Source organism: Podarcis pityusensis (genome assembly GCF_964106645.2).
Source record: "Podarcis pityusensis genome assembly, chromosome: 8".
NCBI lineage: Eukaryota > Metazoa > Chordata > Lepidosauria > Squamata > Lacertidae > Podarcis > Podarcis pityusensis.
Window position 1 is genome coordinate 7,293,711 of NC_138033.1, and position 15,198 is coordinate 7,308,908.

The window sequence follows — 15,198 nt, forward strand, 5'->3', positions numbered from 1 at the left end:
AAGTCTGCTCTCTGGCCTTCTGCCTTGGGCATATTTAATGCTGCTATTGAATAAATGATGGAGGGTAACAGAAGCCATACTTAGGTCTATGCTAAGCAATTCATTTTTCTATGATTTCTGGCACGCTACCAGCCGCTGAGAGATGTGCTTGATCCTGGTTTTCATATTGCTTTTCCTCGCTGACCGCACTGCATCTTGGGAAACTATTTTATGAGCCCGGGGTGGGAGAGAAGACCAGGTTTTGGGGGTGTGCGGCAAATGCGGCCCTCGGTGGCTGTCTTGCTGGCCCCCGGGGGCTCTTCTGAGGCCACGCCCCTCTTTTGGCCACACCCCTTCACCTGCCCTGCTCCACGCCCACTCTGTGGAACTGTGACGATGCCTCTTGCTGGGCCAGATTATTATTATTATTAATAATAATAATATATTTATATCCCGCCCTCCCCAGCCAAAGAGCGGCTAACAACAGTAACAACAGTTGCTCTACTCACTCTCGTTTCTGGGCCACATCACCACCAATGGATCCTGGCATGTTCCCCACAAGGGAATACCTGCTTGGGCTGCAAAAAGCTGTTTTCGTCCCACCCCCTGCTCTTTTGAGTCCCACCCCCTGCTTAAAAACCTCCAAGGAAGGAGATTCCACCATTTCTTAAGGGGGACCGTTCCACTGTCAAACAGCTCTTCTACTGTCCTAGAGACAGTGTCTTCTAAAAGCCTAGAATTCAGAGCTTCTTTGCGTTTTTCAGCTCCCTGCCCTTAGGGTTTGTTATATGGTGCCACCAGGTCTCAGATGCAGAGAAACTAGGCACCCTAAGCATTTGAGCGTGCAACCAAATGCAAGTTTCTAGTTCTTATTTTTATTTTTATTTTTTTTTATTTTTTTTTAAAGAAATTTATTGGGTTTTACAATAGAAATAAACATAATAAACAATGTAACATATATCTTAACATAATTTCACATTTTCTTTGGACTTCCTCACATCTCCCGCTCCCACTTTCATCGTTATAACATTTTGTCAGCAATTTATTATCTTATTTACATTCTTATATCCCTTCTATGTTTCATAATCTTCTAGTTCTCAAAAAGAGTTATATTTTCACAATCTTACTTATTTTCTTAAAATCATCTAAATTAGTGGTGCTCAGTTATTTTGATCTAGCATCCTGTTTAGCATTCACTCAAGTTGCAATATTTTTGTAAATAATTCTTAAATTTCTTCCAATCCTCCTCAGTCCTCTCTTCTCCCAGGTCACGAATTCTGCCGGTCATCTCAGCCAGTTCCATGTAGTCTATCAGTTGCATCTGCCATTCTTCCAGTGTGGGTAGATCTTGAGTTTTCCAGTGCTTTGCGAGAAGTATCCTTGCTGCTGTTGTTGCATACATAAAAAATGTCTGGTCCTTCTTTACCACCCCTTCTAGTTCTTATTTTTAAAAGACATCTGAAGGCAGCCCTGTTTAGGGAAGTTTTTAATATTTGGATGCTGTATTGTTTTTAACACTCGATTGGGAGCCGCCCAGAGTGGCTGGGGAAACTCAGCCAGATGGGCGGGGTATAAATAATAAATTATTATTATTATTATTATTATTATTGTTATTATTATTATTATTATAACGCAGCATCTGCTCCCCGGGCCCAGGTTATTTGGAAATCGGAGGCATTCCTAAGTGCAGGAGGCAACAGGCAGAGGGGTCTACTTTTGAGACACCTCTGCCTCCTGTCCGGCTGCCGTGGCGAGCTTCCCGCCACCCTTTCTCTAAGCCGAAGGATCTTCTGTCTAAATCCACTTAAAAGAATTCCTTCTCGGGTAGATTAAACCAGTTAAGTCATTAGAAGTCGGCGGAAGCCAAGTTGATCAGCAGAGAGAAGCCCTGCTGTTTCCCCGGTTACCATCCATCCCATCAACAGTTCCACTATCCCCAGGAAGGTCCTCTGCCAACTCTCAGTTACTTTCACTGCCTGTTTCTGTCTAGAGATCTCTGCCCCAGCCTGCCCATCACAAAGCACAGAGGGAACAAGTATGGCGGCCATCCCCCCCCCCACTCGCGCCGCAGCCTACTGCCCTTGAACATGGAGGTTCGCTTCAACCACCACTGATAAGCCACCTCCCACATTTCCAAGGATTTGTCTAATTTAAAAAGGAATAGACAAATTCATGGAAAGGAGGGAGGTGTTGATCGGCGCGACTGAGACTTGTTTTGGCTTTGTTCTTGTTTTTGTTATTATGTGTTTTGAATTGTAGCTTGTATTTTTATGCTATCAGCCACCCTGAGGTCTACAGATGAAGGACAGTATACAAAATATATACATATATATATAATGTTAAAAAATAGTGGGGTGTTTTTTTCGCAAGAGGTTATCTTCAAGCAATGCAATTCTCACCATTGTCTCATTCTGCTAAATCTGACTATGATCTTCCAAACTATCTAACATCTCTATCTATCTATCTATATCTATCTATATCTATCTATCTATCTATCTATCATCTATCTATCTATCTATCATCTATCTATCTATCTATCTATCTATCATCTATCTATCTATCTATCTATCTATCTATCTATCTATCTATCATCTATCTATCTATCTATCATCTATCATATCTATCATCTATCTATCTATCTAATTTTTATTTCATTTTCTGTTTTACAATTTAGGATATTCATTTAAACAATCTTAAAATATCAGTGACTTATACAGTCAAACCTCAGTTGTAGAACATAATACATTCTGGAAGCCCGTTCAGATTCCGAAATGTTCGACAACCGAGGCGCAAATTTTGACTGGTTGCAAGAGCTTCCTGCACTCAAGCGGAAGCTGCGTCGGATGTTCAGCTGCCGAAAAACGTCCGAAAACCGGAGCATTTACTTCCGGGTTTGCGGCGTCCGGGAGCCAAAACGTTCCAAAACGGGGGCATTCGGTAACTGAGGTTTGACTGTATAAACTAAACCATTCAGTATTCCATTATTACTTCCATCAAAACTTATTTACACTGTTGAATTTCTCTTAATGCTGCCAATGTTTTCACGTGTACATAATTCCCCCGCCCCCAAAAAATATTTTTTTAACTGTCTGTTGGAAAAGAAAAACAATTTGAGCAATCTGAGATTTCAAACTCTGCCCACAGTGTATTTAGAAGGGAGGTGCCTGTAAGCTCTCTGCTTCTGAATCTGTGGCCGGAGATTCGAAACCTGCGGGATCAGAGATTCTTAGAGGACTGGAGTAAATATTTGAACTATGTGAAAAGCAATTGTGATAAACAGATTACGCTAGTAGGGCTGCAAGAAGTTCTGTAAGGAGAACTTTGTGAAATATTGTGAAATATTTGGAAAGAATTATTAGTTAAGGACAATTAAAAGTAATAGAGAAATTAAGAAATGCAGAACAAGTGATAATGAACGGAAAATCTTCAGAGGTTGTTGACGGAAGTCTAAAATATTGTATAAGATGAGAAGTTATTTTAAATGATTGTTGGAATTCATATGTTAAAAAATTAACAAAAAAAATGTTGTTGTTGTTTAGTCATTTAGTCGAGTCCAACTCTTCGTGACCCCCTGGATCAGAGCACGCCAGGCACTCCTGTCTTCCACTGCCTCCTGCAGTTTGGTCAAACTCATGCTGGTAGCTTCGAGAACACTGTCCAACCATCTCGTCCTCTGTCATCCCCTTCTCCTTGTGCCCTGCATCTTTCCCAACATCAGGGTCTTTTCCAGGGAGTCTTCTCTTCTCATGAGGTGGCCAAATTATTGGAGTCTCAGCTCCAGGATCTGTCCTTCCAGTGCGCACTCAGGGCTGATTTCCTTCAGAATGGAGAGGTTTGATCTTCTTGCAGTCCATGGGACTCTCAAGAGTCTCCTCCAGCACCAGAATTCAGAAGCATCAATTCTTCGGCGATCAGCCTTCTTTATGGTCCAGCTCTCACTTCCATAACATACATATATATATATATATAAAGAATCTGTGGCCAGAGGGAGGTGGAAGGTCTTCCTCACTGTGCATCTTATTCTTCCCTACATAATTGCCTGAGGGCAGGGATGGGGACGCGGGTGGCGCTGTGGGTTAAACCACAGAGCCTAGGACTTGCCGATCAGAAGGTCAGTAGTTCAAATCCCTGCGACGAGGTGAGCTCCTGTTGCTCGGTCCCTGCTCCTGCCAACCTAGCAGGTCGAAAGCACATCAAAGTGCAAGTAGATAAATAGGTACCACTCTGGCGGGAAGGTAAACAGCGTTTCCGTGCGCTGCTCTGGTTCTCCAGAAGCGGCTTAGTCATGCTGGCCACGTGACCCGGAAGCCGTACGCCGGCTCCCTCGGCCAATAAAGCGAGATGAGCGCCGCAATCCCAGAGTCGGTCACGACTGGACCTAATGGTCAGGGGTCCCTTTACCTTTTACCTAGCGATGGTGATCCAGTGGCTCTCCAGTTGTCTCTGGACTCCAACTCCCATCAACCCTGACCACTGACTGGGGATGATGGAAGTTGTACTCTAACAAACCTAAAGGCTACAGGTGCCTCCCCTCTGAGATTACTGAGACAAGTTTTTGTTCTGAGCAGTTTGGAGAAAATCTGCTATCTCTTAGTTGATGAGGATTAATATATTACATATAAGGCTTCTACATTTGCTCTAGCAGCCCAGCAGATCATACCAAATGGAGTTCAATGTTATTTGGGGGACACCTGGGCTAAAACGCATCTTTCAACTCGATTAGGTCTGCAATTCTCGTGATAACCGAATGGCTTTTAGCAAATAAATCTGATTGACTGGTGGACGCTGATAAGGCACACCACTCTCTCACATTTCCACAAACGTGCGTAATCCTTTTTAAGAAACCATCTAAGGCTATTGGCAATCACCGCACTTCGCAGTGGTAAATGGCATTTTAATTCTGTCGGTTTGTGGGGGAAAGTACTGAAATTCCTCCCCATCGGTTTGACTTGGTGACTACCGAGTTCCGAAAATGATTTATCTCTGCACAATTTGTTATTCGCAGCTGTCTTCCACGTGCTCCCCTTTGCTCTCCCGCCCCGCTAAATATTAGGAGGCCCCCAACATTTTAGACTATCTGCGCAGGGAAGGAACCTCGACTGCTCATTGCTGTTGCCCTTCTCTGTACTTTTTCTAGTTCTGTGCTCTCTTTTTGAGAAATGGGGTGTGTGTGTGTGTGTGTGTGTGTGTGTGTGTGTGTGCCCAAAGCGCCAATATCTAATACCTTACTATTTCTGCTTTTAGCACTCCTCAAACATCAAGGCCTGCATGAATCAGAATCTTAGAATACCTGACCCAGTTTTATCAGGTTTGCTTCCAGCATGTAGCAGAGACAATCAGGCAGGTCACAGGGAGAAGTCAAAACCGGATATTCTTGCCAAGTGTGAGGCTGTAGTCCTGTGTACTGCGGGCTCTTACTAAAGAGGCAGGCTCAGCAAAGACTTCCGGATCAGACTTTCCCTACAGCAGGGGTGTCTAACCCTCTTCTGGCCTGAGGGCCACATTCACCCTTGGCTAATTCTCTGGGGGCCACATAGACACATGGCACATGCAGAAGGCATTAAACACCTCCAGTCACACACACACACACACACACACACACACACACACACACAGTCATCAAATCAGCAATCTGATGACTAGAGTGATTTCATTATGATCAGGGAACTGGGCTGGCAGAGAGGGAAGGAAGGAAGGAAGGAAGGAAGGATGAAGGGAGGGAGGGAGGGAGGGAGGGAGGGAGGAAGGAAGGAAGGAAGGAAGGAAGGAAGGAAGGAAGGAAGGAAGAAGGGAGGGAGGGAGGGAGGGAAGGAAGGAAGGAAGGAAGGAAGGATGAAGGGAGGGAGGGAAGGAGGGAAGGAAGGAGGGAGGGAGGGAGGGAGGGAGGGAGGGAGGGAGGGAGGGAGGGAGGAAAGGAAGAAGGGAGGGAGGGAGGGAAGGAAGGAAGGAAGGAAGGAAGGAAGGAAGGAAGGAAGGAAGGAAGGAAGTCTTACCGCTGGCAGCAAAATCAGTGAGGTCTTGGTGGGGCCAGATATGGTCCCCAGGCTGGATGTGTTAGACACACCTGTTCTACAGCTTTGGAGCAGGGTTTCCAAGACAGTCCTCAACCATTCATCTCACTGTTTCTCAAAAGATGAAAGTTCACCAGGCTTAATTCTGTTAGGCAGAGCCTTATAATACCCATTTTATAGACGGGCAAAACAGAGCCACTGACAGCGCCAGACCAGGGCCAGCGTTAAGGCGAGGGCGCATAAGTACTTACAATAAAAATAGGGTGACCATGCAGATAAGGAAAAGGAAGGGGTGGGGGAGATCAAGCTTAGTCCCCAGTTCCAGGGCCAAGCAGCTCCCATCTCGAACCACAGGCCATTCAAAAACGTCACTGTCGAACGCTCAACATATGTGTAGCAAAACACCCGGGGCTTAAATTGGGAGCAGCAGAAAGGCTAAATGTGATGCCCACCATTAAAATGTAAATGGGGGGGGGGGGACCAGCACACCAACAGCAAATTAAATCCAACCAGCCATGTGTCTAAATCACAGATCTGAACCCAAGACTCCAAGGCCAACATTTCACACGTGGCGAGGGCCAGTGACATATACTCAGAGTGGAGAATGAATTTCATGCTCTTTATTCAGCTCATAGTGGTGAGGAGGAATGGAAGTTCCCCCAGAATGTCTGCTATATATACATTACAGTGGTACCTCGGGTTACATACGCTTCAGGTTACAGACTCCACTAACCCAGAAATAGTACCTCAGGTTAAGAACTTTGCTTCAGGATGAGAACAGAAATCGTGCTCCGGCGGAGCGGCGGCAGCAGGAGGGCCCATTAGCTAAAGTGGTGCTTCAGGTTAAGAACAGTTTCAGGTTAAGAATGGACCTCCGGAACAAATTAAGTACTTAACCTGAGGTACCACTGTATTTACACAATGGGCCCCACGTGATTGGCTAATTCCAGGAGTCTCCTGTAGGCCAATCAGGTTGCGGATTCACTTCCACCTGGAGCTGGATTGGGTGACTCCTGTGGACCAATCAGACTGCTGCATTCTGGACCTTATTGTTCTAGGACCAATCAGACTGCTACATTTTGGATCCTATTCAACTCAGTACATAACAGCCAGACTCCCCAGCTGCAAGATCAGCCTGTCTGGCACGGGATCCACCTGCCAGGTATGGCTCCGCCTTTAACTCTATGTCACGAGGGAACAGGTGGGACACCTACATCCGTCCCCAGGTAGGGCTGGGATAAGATTCCCAGCTTGAAACCCTGGACAGCTGCTAGTGGTCCATGTAGACACTGCTAGGATAGATGGACCAATGGGCTGACCCAATAGCTTCAGTGTACTTCCTATGTATTTGCAGTGTGGAAGGTAGCGCGTCTCTGAATACCAGTCGCCGGAAACTGCAGGACAAGAGAGTGCTGTTATGCTCAGGCCCGGAATGCAAGCTTTCCACGGGCATCTGGTGGTCTGGTTGTGATCAGCCGCTGACGCTCAGAAATTGAGGCAGGCGGTTTAGCTCAGTGGCAGAGCTTTTGCTCTGCTTGCCGAAGGTCCCAGATCCAGTTCCTGACATCGCCTCATAAAGGCCCAATGAGCACAACTGCAGAAAACCTCAGACAGTGGAGAGACCCACTGCCAGTTGGGCAAGAGGCAAGATCCCAGGTCTAAATTGGCTCTTGAGGGTGAGATGGGAGCTTCATGTCCAGTCCGTGCCACTGTACTTTATTCCTAAGTACAGTGGTACCTCGGGTTACAGGCGCTTCAGGTTACAGACGCTTCAGGTTACAGACTCCGCTAACCCAGAAATAGTACCTCGGGTTAAGAACTTTGCTTCAGGATGAGAACAGAAATTGCGTGGTGGCGGCAGCAGGAGGCCCCGTTAGCTATAGTGGTGCTTCAGGTTAAGAACAGTTTCAGGTTAACAACAGACCTCCAGAGCGAATTAAGTTCTTAACCCGAGGTACCACTGTATTGATGTATGGAAGTGAGAGCTGGACCACAAAGAAGGCTGATCACCGAAGAATGGATGCTTTTGAATTCTGGTGCTGGAGGAGACTCTTGAGAGTCCCATGGACTGCAAGAAGATCAAACCTCTCCATTCTGAAGGAAATCAGCCCTGAGTGCTCACTGGAAGGACAGATCCTGAAGCTGAGGCTCCAAGACTTTGGCCACCTCATGAGAAGAGAAGACTCCCTGGAAAAGACCCTGATGTTGGGAAAGATGGAGGGCACAAGGAGAAGGGGACGACAGAGGACAAGATGCTTGGACAGTGTTCTCGAAGATACCAACATGAGTTTGACCAAACTGCAGGAGGCAGTGGAAGACAGGAGTGCCTGGCGTGCTCTGGTCCAGGGGGTCACGAAGAGTCGGACACGACTAAACGACTAAACAACAACATTCCTAACTTTGTCCTGCCCTGTTTCTACATCATACTGTGACTGTTGTTCAAATGCGTGAAAATTCATATTTCTGTAGGCATTTTGCTCCAAAACATGCATTTTGGTATGCATTTTCCCTCAGAATATGCATTTTGGGACTTTTTTTAAAAAAAAAGCCTTTATAGGTGCTGACCTTTAAAGACCTAAACGGCCTCGGCCCAGTATACCTGAAGGAGCGTCTCCACCCCCATCGTTCTGCCTGGACACTGAGGTCCAGCTCCGAAGGTCTTCTGGCAGTTCCCTCCCTGCGAGAAGTGAGGTTACAGGGAACCAGGCAGAGGGCCTTCTCGGTAGTGGCGCCCACCCTGTGGAACACCCTCCCATCAGATATCAAGGAAATAAACAACTATCTGGCTTTTAGAAGACATCTGAAGGCAGCCCTGTTTAGGGAAGTTTCCATGTTTGATATTTTATTGTGTTTTTAATATACTGTTGGAAGCCGCCCAGAGTGGCAGGAGAGGCCCGGCCCAATGGACAGGGTATTAACAACAACAACAACAACAACAACAACAACAGTTGTTGTTGTTTTAACACATGAGCACTTGCAGGTGCCTTGGGTAGTGAGTCAGATCCCTCGTCCTTCTGGCCCATTACTGATGGTGGATCTAGGCCTTTGCCTACCTGCTGCCCTTCACAGGTTCTGGAATACAACTCCCATAATCTCCAGGGTCTGATGGGATTTGTAGTCCAAGGTCACTTCTAGGTGACCTCTTCACTGAGGATTCATCCTTGTTGGTTTGCAGGGAGAATGGCGATTTACTGAGCACTCGTTCTGACTCATCTATGGGGAAGTTTGATGGCACCACACCAAACCAAATGTTACCCTGTACTTTCCAGGACATTTCTCCATCACTTTCCTTACAGCAAAAAGTGGAGCGGAGTTGGTTTGTTGCAGAAGAGCTCCAAATCAATGCCAATAGCATTGGTTTGTATCTGAATCCCAGCTTAAAACAGAGACAGTCTGCGAGGGCACTCAAAACACCTTGATGACACCAGGTTGGGTTAAGGAGGCTTTCCCAGTCCTCCTGCTGAGACCCCTTTTTTAAAAATCCAGAGACGGGAGGGAGAGAAAAGAAGTTTAGATAAACGGTGGAGAAATTAGTACGATGTGGGCAGCAGAGGAGCAGGTGAGCATCGACTGGGAGCTGCTGGAGTGGCCTTTCGGTAGTTCCTGGGTCAACGCGCTCTCCCTCCAGTTTGCAAAAGTAGGTCAGGTTCAATCCTGGCTTCTACTGCTCTCCCATCTGATCTGATGGCAGCTGAGCCTCTGAAATCAAGAGTGATGCAGCTGACACGGAGAGGGGGCGGCGAGTAGAATTGTTTAGCCCCAGATTGGTTACGTCTAAGCTAAAATGATTATTGTCTTCCCCCCCTCTCCCCCCCCTCCAAAAAAGCAAAGCTTCTCGCGGAACAGCTGCAAACCGCTGCAAGGCCTCTGATCTGCAACTGCAAATCCTGAGATCAACAATGAGCCAAGTATCACAGCCTCTTTTTTTCTGCCCGCCCCCCGGTTCCACTGCCACCCTCCCGCTAATACGCGATCGTGGCAGGCAGGGTAGATGGGCGGCGAGATTAAATATGAAAAGCTGCCTCTCTCTGGACAGGAAAGGATTTGATCTGGGGAAGTCTCTTCCTCCTTGGGGAGGAAGGAAAGCTCAGGTTGACAGTCCCCTTGTACAAAAGAAGTTCCAGGCAACAGGTTACATAAAAAAGCAGGGAGATGCAACGTGGTTGGGTGGCAGTGGGCCTGAAGATTAACTTTAATTTAAAGGTTATTATTGGGGGGAAATGCATTTTTATTGCATATTATTGGGGGGAAATGCACCCCCATCGTTCTGCCCGGACGCTGAGGTCCAGCTCTGAGGGCCTTCTGGCGGTTCCCTCATTGCGAGAAGCAAAGCTACAGGGAACTAGGCAGAGGGCCTTCTCGGTAGTGGCACCCGCCCTGTGGAACGCCCTCCCATCAGATGTCAAAGAGATAAACAACTACCTGACATTCAGAAGACATCTCAAGGCAGCCCTGTTCAGGGAAGTTTTTAATGTGTGATATTTTAGTGTATTTTTTGTTTCTATGGAAGCCGCCCAGAGTGGCTGGGGAAACGCAGCCAGATGGGCGGGGTACAAATAAATGATTATTATTATTATTATTATTATTATAATAAAAAAATAAACAGATTAATCCTCATCTTTGGATTTCAATAGCCCAGGAAGGCGAGAGCAAGATTTCTTCTTAAAATTCTGCCTCGAAAAATCCCCTTAAACCTCCCTAAGGAGGACTTATAAGTTCAGCTTTTTAAAAAAAGACTGCTGAAAATCCAGGAGAAGGGACTAGGGTGCCATCGAGGGCCACAGATCTTTACAGGGCACCCCATGGCGATGACTCTAGGACAGAGATGGAGACTCTGTGGGGCTGTAGATGATGTCGGACTACAACTCCCATGATCCTTCATTGTGCTGGGAGGGACTGAGGGGATATCAGCAGAATCCCAGGTTCCCCCTCCCTTGTCTAAGAGGTTTTATTATTATTATTTATTGAATTATATACCACCTTATACCCGAGGGTCTCAGGGCGGTTCACAGAATAAAATGAAGATATAAAACCACAAAATACCTAATAAAAATAAAAACAACAACCCAATAGCCCCCCTCAAAAAAACCACATTTTAAAAGGGCATACGATGTTAAATCAGATCACCCAAAGACCTGGTTAAAAAGGAATGTTTTTGCCAGGCACCTAAAGGTGTATAATGAAGGTGCCAGGCGAACTTCCCTGGGGAGCGCATCCCACAGACGGGGAGCCACTGCAGAGAAGGCCCCGTTTTTGTGTTGCCACCCTCCAGATGTCTTGAGGAGGAGGCACACAAAGGAGGGCCTCAGAAGATGATCTCAGGGTCAGGGGAGGTTCATATGGAAAGAAGAAGAAGAAGAAGAAGAAGAAGAAGAAGAGTTTGGATTTGATATCCCGCCTTTCACTCCCTTTAAGGAGTCTCAAAGCAGCTAACATTCTCCTTTCCCTTCCTCCTCCACAACAAACACTCTGTGAGGTGAGTGGGGCTGAGAGACTTCAAAGAAGTGTGACTGGCCCAAGGTCACCCAGCAGCTGCATGTGGAGGAGTGGAGACTCGAACCCGGTTCCCCAGATTACGAGACTACCGCGCTTAACCACTACACCACACTGGCTCTCTATCTTCTTGCGGTTCTTGAGGTATTGCGGTCCTGAGCCGTTTAAGGCTTTGTAGGTCAAAACCAGCACTTTGAATTGGGCCCGGAAACTAATTGGCAGCCAGTGCCGTCGGACCAGGATCGGTGTAATATGCTCAAACCGTCTTGCTCCGGTGAGCGACCTGGCGACTGAATTCTGCACTAGCTGAAGTTTCCAAACTTGGTTGGGGTTAGGAGCACCTAGATAACTTTGCTTGCCTTTTCCTGCACCTTTTTATTATACAGTGGTACCTCTGGTTACGTACTTAATTTGTTCCGGAGGTCCGTTCTTAACCTGAAACTGTTCTTAACCTGAACCACCACTTAGCTAATGGGGCTTCCCGCTGCTGCCGTGCCGCCGCTGCGCGATTTCTGTTCTCATCCTGAAGCAAAGTTCTTAACCCGAGGTACTATTTCTGGGTTAGCGGAGTCTGTAACCTGAAGCGTATGTAACCTGAGGTACCACTGTATCTCACAACCATGATGTCTCTTTCATGGAGAGTCACACACCCCCTACACTTTACCCAGGGCTTCAGCCGAGATGGTACACAGCTCCACCCAAACGCTTATATTCAAATGCAGGATGCAGCCCATGAAGTAATAATATAATAATAATTTATTATTTATACCCCGTTCATCTGGCTGGGTTTCCCCAGCCACTCTGGGCGGCTTCCAACAAAATATTAAAATACAGTAGTCCATCAAACATTAAAAACTTCCATAAACAGGGCTGCCTTCAGATGTCTTCTAAAAGTCAGATAGTTGTTTATTTCCTTGACATCTGGTGGGAGGGCATTTCACAGGGCAGGTGCCACCACCAAGAAGGCCCTCTGCCTGGTTCTCTGCAACCTAGCTTCTCGCAGGGAGCGAACCGCCAGTAGGCCCTCGGCGCTGGACCTCAGTGTCCGGGCAGAACTATGGGGGTGGAGACGCTACTTCAGGTATACTGGGTCTTTGAGGCCATTTAGGGCTTTAAAGGTCAGCACCAACACTTTGAATTGTGCTCGGAAACATGCAGCTTGCCTCCCCATCACCAAATTCTCCCACACACTCGCGGCTTCATTTCCAAAACTGGGTCTCCCAAAGGAGCCCCAGACTTTGGGCGCTGAGACTCCCCTGAATGGAGGAGGAAATGGCAAGCACCTCAAGCTGCGATGCTAACACAGCCCAGAACCCCCCTGGGGGAGTCTGGGAATCACGTGACCCCAAACAGCCAATCCCCTGCTGTCGCCTGCTATAAAGTGCCACGCTTTTGTGGCACTCGTTCAGTTTGGGCATCCCACTGCTGAACAAAACATCTTGGCAGCCTTTGCCACCATGTCTCCTGGTATTCTTTACTTGGCCTTCTCCAAACTGGTGCCAGATACCTGTAGCCCAAAACTCCTGGGGGGCACCAGGTTGGGGAAGGGTGGTCTTAATAATAAAATCTTGGCCCTGCTCCACCGCTGCACATCTGCACAGGAGAAAGGTTTCTGGTTTTCCTCTCTGCCTCACTCTGCACAAGACCCTCCTTTCCGAAGACGCTCACCCTGTGTACCAGCAGAGGAGCTGCTGGGAGCCAAACTTATTGATTCCTTGGTCAAATTGACTGCATTTATTTCCTCCGAGGAACAGACATAGTTCTCCCTCTCCTCATTAATCTACACAACAATCTTGTGAGGTAGGCTAGGTTGAGAGGCAGCGAATGGCCCCCAAGGCCATATTCCGTGAATTTCAGGGGATTTGAACCCTGGTCTCCCGGGTCCTATTCTGACACTCTAACCCATGGGTAGGCAAACTAAGGCCCGGGGGCCGGATCCGGCCCAATCGCCTTCTAAATCCGGCCCGCGGGCGGTCCGGGAATCAGCGTGTTTTTACATGAGTAGAATGTGTCCTGTTATTTAAAATGCATCTCTGGGTTATTTGTGGGGCACAGGAATTTGTTCATTCCCCCCCCCCCAAATATAGTCCGGTCCCCCCACAAGGTCTGAGGGACAGTGGACCAGCCCCCTGCTGAAAAAGTTTGCTGACCCCTGCTCTAACCACTACACAGTGCTCAGTTGGTAGAGCATGAGATTCTTAATCTCAGGGTTGTGGGTTCGAGCCCCACATTGGGCAAAAGATTCCTGCATTGCAGGGGGTTGGACTAGATGACCCTCGTGGTCCCTTCCAACTCTACAGTTCTAGGATTCTATGTGCCACAACCCTGATGATTTTATCAACATACAACTTTGCTTCTCTGGGTCAGCTGCTTTGGCCGCAAGGGAATGAACTTGTTCTGTAAGAGCCCAGAGTGGATTGCATGGTGTATAACCCTCCCATTGCCCGGGAGGCAGACAGAAAGACAGACAGACAAGTGAGACCAAAGCGGCTTCCATACTGTCGCTGTTTTAGGGTCGGGATTCAGTCACATACCAACACACTCAGGCTGCGCAGTGACAGTTAACCGGCACGTCATGAGCAACAAACCCCTCTTTCACAAAGGATCAGACCTCATGCCATATAAAGAGCGACGGGGAAATTGCGCTGGGCTATACGTGTGGGATATAACACTTGCTTTGACTCTGCTTTGTCTAACCTCCCTGCAAACCAGTCAGAATTAATGCTCAATAAATAAGGTAAAGGTAAAGGGACCCCTGACCATTAGGTCCAGTCGTGGCCGACTCTGGGGTTGCGGCGCTCATCTCGCTTTATTGGCTGAGGGAGCCGGCGTACAGTTTCCGGGTCATGTGGCCAGCATGACTAAGCCGCTTCTGGCGAACCAGAGCAGTGCACGGAAACGCAGTTTAGCTTCCCGCCGGAGTGGTACCTATTTATCTACTTGCACTTTGACGTGCTTTCGATCTGCTAGGTTGGCAGGAGCAGGGACCGAGCAACGGGAGCTCACCCCGTCGCAGGGATTCGAACCACCGACCTTCTGATCGGCAAGCCCCGCGTCCCTGCTAAATTAATAGCTCGGTGCAAAATGCTGGAGAGCTCCCACCGACCTGCTTGCTTCATTTGGTCATGGTCCTTTAAGGTGTTTGGGTTTTGGGTTTTGAGCTGAGCCAGGTTCCCTAAGCTTTGTTTTCCCACTTGCTGTGGGGTTGCGAAGAGCACCCATTTCCCCGGGTTTCTGACACCCAACTCGAACAGGTGTCTCTCTGTCGTGCTCGCAGACCTGAGGGCATTTGCCCGCTCCCCACCCCACTCTCAATTCCAGTTCCAAATTGCCACAGACCCACCCCTGGAAAAAAAGGCCCAGAACCCCTTTGGGTCTTTTGTCTTGGAAACTGGGTCTCGGAGCAGCACCGCTGAGAGCATGGGATGGGGGGGAGCTGTTTTTTTGCAGCCAATTTTTTGGGGGGGGTACTACAGGCAACGCGCCTCCCTGCTCCATCAGGCTGTCGTAACCCATTTTATGCTCGGCGCTCGGAACGCAGAGCTTTTGCCACGCTGGCAGCGTGAAGGAGAAACGCATTGACCACCACCCACCCACCCTCCCTGCCAAGGTCACCCAGGGACAGCAGGAACTGAACTCACGCCCCAAGCCCTAACCTTGACCTCTGGCACGGCCCATCGCAAGCCAAAGCTGGAAAGCTCTGTCTAGAGTGCCA

General features: G+C 47.9%; 1 protein-coding gene across 2 annotated transcripts in view; it reads right to left on the reverse strand.

The window, feature by feature from the left end:
• The window catches only part of NOVA2 (NOVA alternative splicing regulator 2), a 68,581-nt gene that overhangs the window by 49,862 nt on the left and 3,521 nt on the right, over positions 1-15,198 (reverse strand). The gene's annotated exons all lie outside the window — the stretch shown is intronic.